This window comes from Paramisgurnus dabryanus, chromosome 9 (assembly GCF_030506205.2).
Source record: "Paramisgurnus dabryanus chromosome 9, PD_genome_1.1, whole genome shotgun sequence".
Lineage (NCBI taxonomy): Eukaryota > Metazoa > Chordata > Actinopteri > Cypriniformes > Cobitidae > Paramisgurnus > Paramisgurnus dabryanus.
The window spans coordinates 5,096,049-5,109,436 of NC_133345.1; the positions used below are offsets into that span (position 1 = coordinate 5,096,049).

The window sequence follows — 13,388 nt, forward strand, 5'->3', positions numbered from 1 at the left end:
CAAAATTTAAGCGAATTTGGGCTTAAAACAAGCAAATAAATCTGCCAAAGGGGTAAGAAACAAATCTAGATATAAACACTTAATTCAAGAAAAATTGTCGTAGCCCATTGGCAGATTTGTTGGCTTGTTTAATGTACATGCATGTACAATATTTCAATTTGTCTTGTATTTATTAGCATTTTGTATTGCCCAACGCTGTCTATGTTGTTTAACTGTTGTCATTTTCTTATAAAAGCCTTTATAATTTATTAGTTTGGATGATTGCCATTCCCGAGAACCTCTTATATTGGAAATAAAAGAATCATCTAAGCATTATTTTGTTGACTGTCTCTTAGACATGTAGCCGTTTGATTGTGGTTCTATTTAATGGCTAGTCTATTCTTTTGGAATGGTCAAACGTCTATTAGATTTTCACTGACAGCCCAAATTAAGCCTTGTTTTAGCCTAGACACATATTCGCTGTCTATTAGAAATTATGTAGTCGTTGAATAGCCGCTTTTTTGATGACTAATGTATTCTTGGGCCGTGGTTAGACGTCTCTTGGATTTTACGTAAAACGACAAAAGAATCTATTTTTAACACATAGGTCAGGGGAGAGCGCGAACGCAGTCCCCCACTATCAGAAATTTTGCAGTCGAGATTCCCACATTTGGGGAATTCGCAAAGGGTCAGCACAACCGGAGTGCAATGGCTGAGCCTCGCCCTGGGTGAACCACCTTCATGATCATGGTGTCTCCCCTGCCAGGTAAGTATGAGCGACACCCTTTGAGGCCAGACGGCCGCATCTTCCTGTGACCGATCACATCAACGGCGCCCCCGAAGGCCGTCCGACTAACATTTCATTACTGTGTGTGACCAGGTGGAAAGCGCACGAAGCCACGTCTGAGACCAAACATTCTTCGAGATCTACCCTATTTTTATTCCGTTTCCAGCCCGGTTGAACCGTGTAGAGTGAAATATGTGAAACAATTTAAATCAAATGGATTTAAATTGCGCATTCAAATATATGGTTTCGTTATTACAAAGTAACTTTACGTGGAATAGAAACAAAGAAATGTACAGAGCAATCAAGAAACAACGAAAGCATAGCAATTTTAGAACGTGGATAAATAAAAACACAGGGCTCAATGACTTACCCGTTGTCGTTGTGAGTTAAACAAGTACAGCTATGCTTCCAGGTCTGTCGACGTTGCTGTGGATTTTCGACAGCTGTAGTTGCTGTGGATTTTCGACAGCTGTAGTATGAAGGGTAGTGAAAAAAGTTTTCAGGTGTTTTTAACATTCCAATCTGCCTCTTTCGCTTTTGTTGCACCTTCAGCTGTGTCGAGGATGTTTAATTCGTCCTCGGATCACCACCACAAACTTGTAAAGAAAATAATTAAATACATTACAAAAACATTTCTTTATCAGCGTGTTCATTTCCACGCAAGCTTTTCGTTAAACCAATAAAGCCAACGAAAACACAGCAATTTTAAAACACACGTATTAGAAAAAACACTGTCATTCACGCACAAAAGAAGCAAATTCTTTTTTTGTATTTGACTTATTTGTCCCCGAGAAGGGGAGCGCACCATTCATGGAAACACTGCAATACCATGTTGATGCATGGAGTGGAAGGAGCAAGCTCCGCTTCCATTTCCGAAGGTCAAAAATCCAATTAACATATAGTCTCCGGATAGGAGACGTATCAGACATTAAACTGATAAGAACAGATACTACACTTGATCTTAGCCAAAAGGCCGAGAAGCGATACCGGAATAGACGCAGCCAAAGGGGGAGCCGGCGAAGGCGCTGGCTTTTGGGGTGGAGGCTAGCGGGCATTTAACTCTATACGTTACAGAGGTAGAACGTTGAGCTAGCAGATCAGAAGTTCATGTTTTCTAAACCCATGCAGAAAACACACACAAACTGTTGGGAAAAAGCAGTCATCGCTTAACCAAACAGAAACATGAAGTAAAGCTTCAGTTAATTTGCTTGCAGCTTGCAGATCCAATACGTCGATCGTAAAGGTAATGCCGGTAGATCGCACATACCTTAACTGTGTATGCTGCTCCACGCCTCCACGAGCTTCGGGAAACAGAGCGCAAAATTGTCATTATGGTCTTGGATTAACTGTGAAACATGCTTTGCCTTTCTTCTCAAATGTGTTTTCATAAATCTTACGCTGTCCGCTGCAGCTCAGTCGTCTAACTTCTGAAATTTACCAGGATGCGCATTTTTTCCTTGATGCAGGAACTGATCCACGCTCATGAGAGAGAGAGAGAGAGAGAGAGAGAGAGAGAGAGAATTTAGAATTTTCAAAAAACCTTTATTACAAATTAAAACATTTTCATAACCTCAAATCAGAAAAAACAAAGGGGAAAAAAAAATATATATATATATATAGTAACGGAAATAACAAAAAATAAGCCAACATAGGAGCAAAGACCAAATCATCTTCAATAACCAGACACAGAGCTCCTCCATAATACCAAATCAATTCAAAAGAAAGAAGATCATTCATTGCTTTTAAGTATCTAAAACCAATAAGGATTCTAGATTTAACTTATTTTAAAAACTGCTAATATATCATGGCTTCCAGGTCTGTCAACGTTGCTGTGGTTTTTCGACAGCTGTAATATGAAGGGTAGAGTGAAAAAAAAATGTTTAAGTGTTTTGAACATCCCAATCTGTTCGTTTACTTAGTATTTTATTCATGTTTTCGAGTTAAAAAATAATTCTTAAATCAAGATACATTTACTTAATAAGCAAAGTGGCTTAGAATTTAAGTCTTGTTTACTGAAATAAATTCTAAAATGTAATAGGTTAAGGCTTAAAACAAGTAAAAATATCTGCCAGTGGGGTAAGAAAAATAAACCTAAATTGAGTTTATTATTGAATTAAGTTGAAACTAGAATTAAGTTTATTTTTCTTACCCCGCTGGCAGATATTTTTTACTTGTTTTAAATATAAACCTGTTGATTTTTATAATTTATTTCAATTATTACAAAGTATACGATCTGATTTTTTAATCGCGGTGTTTGTTTTATTCCTCGTTTCTTTTCCGTGCATTTGCTTTATTTATTTATTTTTGCTTGTTGCATTTAAATGCACGTTTGATTTGTTGCCACATTATTCTGTGTTAATGTATTTTTTAACATGTTTATAAACAAAAAGTGCGTTATTATAATTAATTATATGGCTGTGAATTCCCAGCAAACACAAAACGCTTTTATAACAATTTTCTATTACAATACATAATATCTTAAGCCACTTTGCTTACCAAGTAAATGTATCTCCATTTAAGAATTGTCAGATATTCACAAGAAAACAAGACAAAAACAGTAAGTAAGATATTCATTTACTTTTTTCTTTCAAACATGAATTTACAGACGGCTGGAAATTTTAAATAAAATAACTAGACATACCTATTCGGGTCTGCTCCCGTTTGCTGTGATGACGGGGACTTAGTCCAAAGCACATTTTGAGGAATACTTACACATTTTACTTCTTATTTCTTTGGAATTAATTATTATTTATTTTCAATTACAAAGTATGCGATCTGATTTTTTTTAATCGCGGTGTTTGTTTTATTCCTCGTTTCTTTTCCATGCATTTGCTTTATTTATTTATTTTCTGCTTGTTGCATTTAAATGCACGTTTGATTTGTTGCCACATTATTCTGTGTTAATGTATTTTTTAACATGTTTATCAACAAAAAGTGCGTTATTATAATTAATTATATAGCTGTGAAATATATACAAGAATTCCCAGCAAAAACAAAACGTTTTTATAACAATTTTCTATTACAATACATAATATCTTAAGCCACTTTGCTTACCAAGTAAATGTATCTCCATTTAAGAATTGTCAGATATTCACTAGAAAACAAGACAAAAACAGTAAGTAAGATATTCATTTACTTTTTTCTTTCAAACATGAATTTACAGACGGCTGGGAATTTTTAATAAAATAACTAGACATACCTATTCGGGTCTGCTCCCGTTTGCTGTGATGACGGGGGACTTAGTCCAAAGCACATTTTGAGGAATACTTACACATTTTACTTCTTATTTCTTTGAAATTAATTATTATTTATTTTCAATTACAAAGTATGCGATCTGATTTTTTTAATCGCGGTGTGTGTTTTATTCCTCGTTTCTTTAGCTCACACAACATTCTACCAAAAAACAGCAGATCATTTTCTACTAGATAACTCCATACACTATGGATTAAAAATGTCCCGACTGCGAACCTGATAAAACCCAGGTAAAAAGCAAATACAAATAAACCATTTTGATTTAGCAAAAGTTTACAAATAAATGCACTCCCTGCACACAACAAGCACGTCTAGTTACCATTCATTTTTTGCGTGATTTAAGTTTCGTCGCATACATTTTGGAAGGCACACGATAAAAACAAAATAAGGCTTTTAATGTATGCAGACTTCATTCTCCGTTGAGGGCTTATCAATCTTAATAAACGCTGTTAACTCTTCTCATTGAATGGTCTAAATCCAATGCTGGTAAAGAAATCAAATGTGCATTTCAACGCAACAAGCAAGCCGTAAAGCAATGGATGCAGGCAAACAAACGAGGAATAGCACATACACCACGATTAGATCATCGGGTCTCATAATTTGGAATTAATAAGAAATAATTATTCAGTCTAAAGAAATAAGAAGTAAAATGTCTAAGTATTTCTCCAAATGTGCAGACTCATTACAATAAACGGGAGCAGACACGAATAGTTATGTATGTCTCGTTATTTTATTTAAAATTGACAGCTGTCTAACATATGATATATTTTGATAAGACGAAATGCTAAAAAAATAATATAACACCAATCGACAATATATGTTATTGTTATTTTTACAAGTAAATTCATGTGTAGGAGAAAACAAAGCAGCTGTCAGTCCATACTATATTGAGTGGCCATCGTAGTGGTGCAACCTGAACGATGTTTTCCTTACTTCCGGTCAAAGGCGCCATTTTGTGAAATAGGCATATAGGTGACGCTGGAGCACGCGACCATTGTCTCTGTTCAACAAAACAAGTGTATATATACACATACGCATATTTTTCCTCAATCAATCACCGAATACAAGGTGCAATTCGATGCCAACTGGCCCTTCTCTCTGGTTTCATGTTTGTAAGGAAAATTAAGGGGGAAATTACGATAGCATTTCAGCCAAACATTCATTCGTGCCACGCTGCTTTTCTTTGAACGAAAAAAAAAACCCTCTGCTCCCCCTACACAATTTCTTCTCCTGTTATTTTATGCTTAAAACAAGCAAATAAATCTGCCTACAGGGTAAGAAAAAATTCGTTAACTTTTCCCATAAACACTTAATTCAAGAAAAATTGTCCCACCCCACTGGCCATTTTTTATCCACAATACACATTCGATGTCTGCACGCACCATTGTCTTTGTTCAACGCAAACAATTCTGTTGCGTTTTTCTTTGAACGAAGTGCTCCGCCTAGATAATTTGACCCATATTCACATGGGTTTGTTTCTCGTTTTTTCTTTGAGAACAATCTATATAGCGCTTTCCACAATCGTTTTGGTGTTAGCTTTACGTAAAATAGAAACACAGAAAAGTACTGAGCGATGGAGAAACCACGAAGCGGAACATATTATGACCACGGATTGGCAAACAAACTGGCAACCACGCACAAAAGAAGCAAACTCTGGTTTTAAACTCACCTTATTTGTCCCCGGAAAGCGCCAGAGTCGATGCACGGAGTGGACGGAGCAAGCCTCGCTTCCATAGCCGAAGGTCAAAAATCCATTCAAACGTGTAGTCCCCGGTGTCCACTCGATTTTACCCAAAAAGCCGAGGAGCGATACCGCAATGGCATCCGGAGAAGGCGCTGGCTGTCGGGATGGAGGTTAGCGGGTCAGAGATCCGGCACTGAAGGTCTGCGTTCATTACTCACCGTGTGCATTTCACTCTATACTTGTAAAAAAACCATACAAATACATACAGAAACAGTTATCACTCATACAAAAAGAAACACGAAGGTAAAGCTTCAGTTAATTTGCTCGCTGAATGCTTTTTGCATGCACATACAAAACTGAACAAAACTGATATACTGAACAAAATAGGCCCCAAAATTGAGGAACACCAGTTGTTTAGTTAAACTGATTGAATAGCACTTTGCTTTCTATTTGTTAAATATGAAATGAGACAATAAATTACAAATTACATTTCAATGCCTGCAGCGTGTTCATGTCCACACCACAAATAAAACCGTGTGACCCTTTTTTTTGGTTTAAAGATTGAAAGTTTCGAACCTACGCAACACTCTAAAGACAAATGCTCCTAAATAGTACCAAATAAGGGTTCTTCAGCTTGTAACCATAGCAGAACCCGTTTTTTTGGTACTATATAGAACCTTTTTATACGGTTCTATAAAGAATCTTGCCTTGAAAAATGCTCACCTCAGTGGTGCTATAAAGAACGATTAATTTATCAGCTGTCAGGAGTGACATTTTTGTTATTTATCCACTTTCTAATGTATAGCACTTGATAAGGATTAACAGTTTAAAAACAGAAATGCAAGACATCAGAAAATACATTTATTTTTTACTTTCATAACATGAGAGGTGTCATACAATAACAAATATGTGCTTTAAAATCACATTCCTAAGTTAAAAATATACATAAAAATAGATATATGGATCATTACACAAATCACTACTCAAAGGAAATATGTTAAATAACTGCTTCAATATTAATTAACAATAACGTTTGGCCAAGGCAGTCCTTGTAAATAGACATATAAATAGACAAATAAAATCATGACATATATGCCATAGAGCCTGAGATAGAGAAAAATAATAAGGAATTCTGCTTTTACTACCATCTCAGAAATATTGCCAGAATTGGAGGTTTTGTCTCAAGACAGGACTTAGAGAAACTTGTTCATGCTTTCATCACCAGCAGGGCCGATTATTGCAATGGACAATGGATTAAAAAAGTACTGTTACTTGTTTAAAAACCACTTCATGGCTACAGGCCGAAATACATGACAGATATGCTAATCGAATATGAAACCGATTACTCGGAGCAATAGGATCAGGTCATTTAGAAAAAACAGGGGTTCACTCAAAACAAGGTGCATCAGCATTTAGTTATTATCAGCTTTCAGAAGAGATCAGATGTGCTTCAACAGTAGACACTTTTAAATCTAGATTAAAAACACATCAGTTTAACTTTGCATTTACTGAATGATTTAAAACAGTACGAATAAAACAGTACAAAAGAATAAAACAGTATGAACCTTACCTGTTATAAAGGGAATGAAGCTTACGGTATGGTGCTTACCTGCAGAAATAAATAAAGTACAATAAGAACACACAGAACTTCAATTTTCAAAATTATTTTAACAATAAATGATGATTATTTTACTGGTTTACCTGTTTGCGATTACCACAGAATCCCGTCACCTGGCTGCGGTCTTCATTTGGTGAACGGTTCTTCACTCATAATTGACCTATACAAGAAATAGAGAAGAATAATAAGCAATTCTGCTTTTACATGTAGATGTGTGCCCCAAGAACACAGACACACCGGCTCCAAAAAGTTTAAAAAGTACACATTTCTGTTATTTTAATGTGGCAAATGTGTCAGCTTTAAAAGAAGCATACATTACCTTTTAAAGAGGATGCGCACTGCGTGAAATACCTTTACTCCCAGCATAAGCAAGCAATTTTCAAAACGCTTTTAAAAGTAATGGTGATTATCTTACTTGTTTAACTGTTTGTGATTACCATGGAATCATGTCACCATCATTTTTAAGCTTGTAAAGCAAATAATGAAACATTGACTTAGTAGGAAAAAATATTTTGGAAGTATCGTGATAAATGATGAAGAAAATATTTTGCAAAGTGATGGTTAGCACACGGTTGATGGTACCTAATAAATTCCATCATATTTTTTTTATTCCTACTATGGAAGTCAATGGTGACTATCTGCTGTGGGTTTACCATCATTCCTCAAAATACCTTCTTTTGTGTTACTCAGAAAAAAACTAATCCTCGTGTTGTTGTAAGCCTGTATGCATGAGTAAATGATGACAGAATTATCATCATGAATTGAAATATCCCTTTAAACTGTATTTCCCCCCCTTAAACCTAAACTTATTTTCTTACGGCAAGTCATTTAGGTAATCAAGAAAATACTTTACCCGTTGTCTTTGTGAGTTAAACAAATACAGCTACGCTTCCAGGTCTGTCGACGTTGCTGTGGTTTTTCGACAGCTGTATTATGAAGGGTAGCGAATGAATGAATACATTGCAAAAAATCATTTCTTACTTGTTATTTCGAACTGTTTTCACTGTACAAATATCTAGAAAGTCTTAAAATAAGATGCATTTTTTGATGAGCAAAATGCCCTAAGAAAATAAGCCTAGCCTTTAGGGAGAAAAAAACTCAAAATTTAAGCGAATTTGGGCTTAAAACAAGCAAATAAATCTGCCAAAGGGGTAAGAAACAAATCTAGATATAAACACTTAATTCAAGAAAAATTGTCGTAGCCCATTGGCAGATTTGTTGGCTTGTTTAATGTACATGCATGTACAATATTTCAATTTGTCTTGTATTTATTAGCATTTTGTATTGCCCAACGCTGTCTATGTTGTTTAACTGTTGTCATTTTCTTATAAAAGCCTTTATAATTTATTAGTTTGGATGATTGCCATTCCCGAGAACCTCTTATATTGGAAATAAAAGAATCATCTAAGCATTATTTTGTTGACTGTCTCTTAGACATGTAGCCGTTTGATTGTGGTTCTATTTAATGGCTAGTCTATTCTTTTGGAATGGTCAAACGTCTATTAGATTTTCACTGACAGCCCAAATTAAGCCTTGTTTTAGCCTAGACACATATTCGCTGTCTATTAGAAATTATGTAGTCGTTGAATAGCCGCTTTTTTGATGACTAATGTATTCTTGGGCCGTGGTTAGACGTCTCTTGGATTTTACGTAAAACGACAAAAGAATCTATTTTTAACACATAGGTCAGGGGAGAGCGCGAACGCAGTCCCCCACTATCAGAAATTTTGCAGTCGAGATTCCCACATTTGGGGAATTCGCAAAGGGTCAGCACAACCGGAGTGCAATGGCTGAGCCTCGCCCTGGGTGAACCACCTTCATGATCATGGTGTCTCCCCTGCCAGGTAAGTATGAGCGACACCCTTTGAGGCCAGACGGCCGCATCTTCCTGTGACCGATCACATCAACGGCGCCCCCGAAGGCCGTCCGACTAACATTTCATTACTGTGTGTGACCAGGTGGAAAGCGCACGAAGCCACGTCTGAGACCAAACATTCTTCGAGATCTACCCTATTTTTATTCCGTTTCCAGCCCGGTTGAACCGTGTAGAGTGAAATATGTGAAACAATTTAAATCAAATGGATTTAAATTGCGCATTCAAATATATGGTTTCGTTATTACAAAGTAACTTTACGTGGAATAGAAACAAAGAAATGTACAGAGCAATCAAGAAACAACGAAAGCATAGCAATTTTAGAACGTGGATAAATAAAAACACAGGGCTCAATGACTTACCCGTTGTCGTTGTGAGTTAAACAAGTACAGCTATGCTTCCAGGTCTGTCGACGTTGCTGTGGATTTTCGACAGCTGTAGTTGCTGTGGATTTTCGACAGCTGTAGTATGAAGGGTAGTGAAAAAAGTTTTCAGGTGTTTTTAACATTCCAATCGGCCTCTTTCGCTTTTGTTGCACCTTCAGCTGTGTCGAGGATGTTTAATTCGTCCTCGGATCACCACCACAAACTTGTAAAGAAAATAATTAAATACATTACAAAAACATTTCTTTATCAGCGTGTTCATTTCCACGCAAGCTTTTCGTTAAACCAATAAAGCCAACGAAAACACAGCAATTTTAAAACACACGTATTAGAAAAAACACTGTCATTCACGCACAAAAGAAGCAAATTCTTTTTTTGTATTTGACTTATTTGTCCCCGAGAAGGGGAGCGCACCATTCTTGGAAACACTGCAATACCATGTTGATGCATGGAGTGGAAGGAGCAAGCTCCGCTTCCATTTCCGAAGGTCAAAAATCCAATTAACATATAGTCTCCGGATAGGAGACGTATCAGACATTAAACTGATAAGAACAGATACTACACTTGATCTTAGCCAAAAGGCCGAGAAGCGATACCGGAATAGACGCAGCCAAAGGGGGAGCCGGCGAAGGCGCTGGCTTTTGGGGTGGAGGCTAGCGGGCATTTAACTCTATACGTTACAGAGGTAGAACGTTGAGCTAGCAGATCAGAAGTTCATGTTTTCTAAACCCATGCAGAAAACACACACAAACTGTTGGGAAAAAGCAGTCATCGCTTAACCAAACAGAAACATGAAGTAAAGCTTCAGTTAATTTGCTTGCAGCTTGCAGATCCAATACGTCGATCGTAAAGGTAATGCCGGTAGATCGCACATACCTTAACTGTGTATGCTGCTCCACGCCTCCACGAGCTTCGGGAAACAGAGCGCAAAATTGTCATTATGGTCTTGGATTAACTGTGAAACATGCTTTGCCTTTCTTCTCAAATGTGTTTTCATAAATCTTACGCTGTCCGCTGCAGCTCAGTCGTCTAACTTCTGAAATTTACCAGGATGCGCATTTTTTCCTTGATGCAGGAACTGATCCACGCTCATGAGAGAGAGAGAGAGAGAGAGAGAGAGAGAGAGAATTTAGAATTTTCAAAAAACCTTTATTACAAATTAAAACATTTTCATAACCTCAAATCAGAAAAAACAAAGGGGAAAAAAAAATATATATATATATATAGTAACGGAAATAACAAAAAATAAGCCAACATAGGAGCAAAGACCAAATCATCTTCAATAACCAGACACAGAGCTCCTCCATAATACCAAATCAATTCAAAAGAAAGAAGATCATTCATTGCTTTTAAGTATCTAAAACCAATAAGGATTCTAGATTTAACTTATTTTAAAAACTGCTAATATATCATGGCTTCCAGGTCTGTCAACGTTGCTGTGGTTTTTCGACAGCTGTAATATGAAGGGTAGAGTGAAAAAAAAATGTTTAAGTGTTTTGAACATCCCAATCTGTTCGTTTACTTAGTATTTTATTCATGTTTTCGAGTTAAAAAATAATTCTTAAATCAAGATACATTTACTTAATAAGCAAAGTGGCTTAGAATTTAAGTCTTGTTTACTGAAATAAATTCTAAAATGTAATAGGTTAAGGCTTAAAACAAGTAAAAATATCTGCCAGTGGGGTAAGAAAAATAAACCTAAATTGAGTTTATTATTGAATTAAGTTGAAACTAGAATTAAGTTTATTTTTCTTACCCCGCTGGCAGATATTTTTTACTTGTTTTAAATATAAACCTGTTGATTTTTATAATTTATTTCAATTATTACAAAGTATACGATCTGATTTTTTAATCGCGGTGTTTGTTTTATTCCTCGTTTCTTTTCCGTGCATTTGCTTTATTTATTTATTTTTGCTTGTTGCATTTAAATGCACGTTTGATTTGTTGCCACATTATTCTGTGTTAATGTATTTTTTAACATGTTTATAAACAAAAAGTGCGTTATTATAATTAATTATATGGCTGTGAATTCCCAGCAAACACAAAACGCTTTTATAACAATTTTCTATTACAATACATAATATCTTAAGCCACTTTGCTTACCAAGTAAATGTATCTCCATTTAAGAATTGTCAGATATTCACAAGAAAACAAGACAAAAACAGTAAGTAAGATATTCATTTACTTTTTTCTTTCAAACATGAATTTACAGACGGCTGGAAATTTTAAATAAAATAACTAGACATACCTATTCGGGTCTGCTCCGGTTTGCTGTGATGACGGGGACTTAGTCCAAAGCACATTTTGAGGAATACTTACACATTTTACTTCTTATTTCTTTGGAATTAATTATTATTTATTTTCAATTACAAAGTATGCGATCTGATTTTTTTTAATCGCGGTGTTTGTTTTATTCCTCGTTTCTTTTCCATGCATTTGCTTTATTTATTTATTTTCTGCTTGTTGCATTTAAATGCACGTTTGATTTGTTGCCACATTATTCTGTGTTAATGTATTTTTTAACATGTTTATCAACAAAAAGTGCGTTATTATAATTAATTATATAGCTGTGAAATATATACAAGAATTCCCAGCAAAAACAAAACGTTTTTATAACAATTTTCTATTACAATACATAATATCTTAAGCCACTTTGCTTACCAAGTAAATGTATCTCCATTTAAGAATTGTCAGATATTCACTAGAAAACAAGACAAAAACAGTAAGTAAGATATTCATTTACTTTTTTCTTTCAAACATGAATTTACAGACGGCTGGGAATTTTTAATAAAATAACTAGACATACCTATTCGGGTCTGCTCCCGTTTGCTGTGATGACGGGGGACTTAGTCCAAAGCACATTTTGAGGAATACTTACACATTTTACTTCTTATTTCTTTGAAATTAATTATTATTTATTTTCAATTACAAAGTATGCGATCTGATTTTTTTAATCGCGGTGTGTGTTTTATTCCTCGTTTCTTTAGCTCACACAACATTCTACCAAAAAACAGCAGATCATTTTCTACTAGATAACTCCATACACTATGGATTAAAAATGTCCCGACTGCGAACCTGATAAAACCCAGGTAAAAAGCAAATACAAATAAACCATTTTGATTTAGCAAAAGTTTACAAATAAATGCACTCCCTGCACACAACAAGCACGTCTAGTTACCATTCATTTTTTGCGTGATTTAAGTTTCGTCGCATACATTTTGGAAGGCACACGATAAAAACAAAATAAGGCTTTTAATGTATGCAGACTTCATTCTCCGTTGAGGGCTTATCAATCTTAATAAACGCTGTTAACTCTTCTCATTGAATGGTCTAAATCCAATGCTGGTAAAGAAATCAAATGTGCATTTCAACGCAACAAGCAAGCCGTAAAGCAATGGATGCAGGCAAACAAACGAGGAATAGCACATACACCACGATTAGATCATCGGGTCTCATAATTTGGAATTAATAAGAAATAATTATTCAGTCTAAAGAAATAAGAAGTAAAATGTCTAAGTATTTCTCCAAATGTGCAGACTCATTACAATAAACGGGAGCAGACACGAATAGTTATGTATGTCTCGTTATTTTATTTAAAATTGACAGCTGTCTAACATATGATATATTTTGATAAGACGAAATGCTAAAAAAATAATATAACACCAATCGACAATATATGTTATTGTTATTTTTACAAGTAAATTCATGTGTAGGAGAAAACAAAGCAGCTGTCAGTCCATACTATATTGAGTGGCCATCGTAGTGGTGCAACCTGAACGATGTTTTCCTTACTTCCGGTCAAAGGCGCCATT

The 13,388-nt window shown here is 35.4% G+C and overlaps 4 non-coding genes across 4 annotated transcripts; all 4 read right to left on the reverse strand.

Moving 5' to 3' along the window:
- Positions 1–588: 588 nt before the first annotated feature.
- On the reverse strand, positions 589–753 carry LOC135726963 (U1 spliceosomal RNA). Its single transcript, XR_010525052.1, has one exon. It is a non-coding gene; the product is annotated as a U1 spliceosomal RNA (small nuclear RNA).
- Positions 754–1,560: 807 nt separating this feature from the next.
- Positions 1,561–1,751, reverse strand: LOC135727016 (U2 spliceosomal RNA). Its single transcript, XR_010525100.1, has one exon. It is a non-coding gene; the product is annotated as a U2 spliceosomal RNA (small nuclear RNA).
- Positions 1,752–9,007: 7,256 nt separating this feature from the next.
- LOC135726964 (U1 spliceosomal RNA) lies at positions 9,008–9,172 on the reverse strand. Its single transcript, XR_010525053.1, has one exon. It is a non-coding gene; the product is annotated as a U1 spliceosomal RNA (small nuclear RNA).
- Positions 9,173–9,979: 807 nt separating this feature from the next.
- On the reverse strand, positions 9,980–10,170 carry LOC135727032 (U2 spliceosomal RNA). The gene has a single exon (XR_010525115.1). It is a non-coding gene; the product is annotated as a U2 spliceosomal RNA (small nuclear RNA).
- Positions 10,171–13,388: the final 3,218 nt, after the last annotated feature.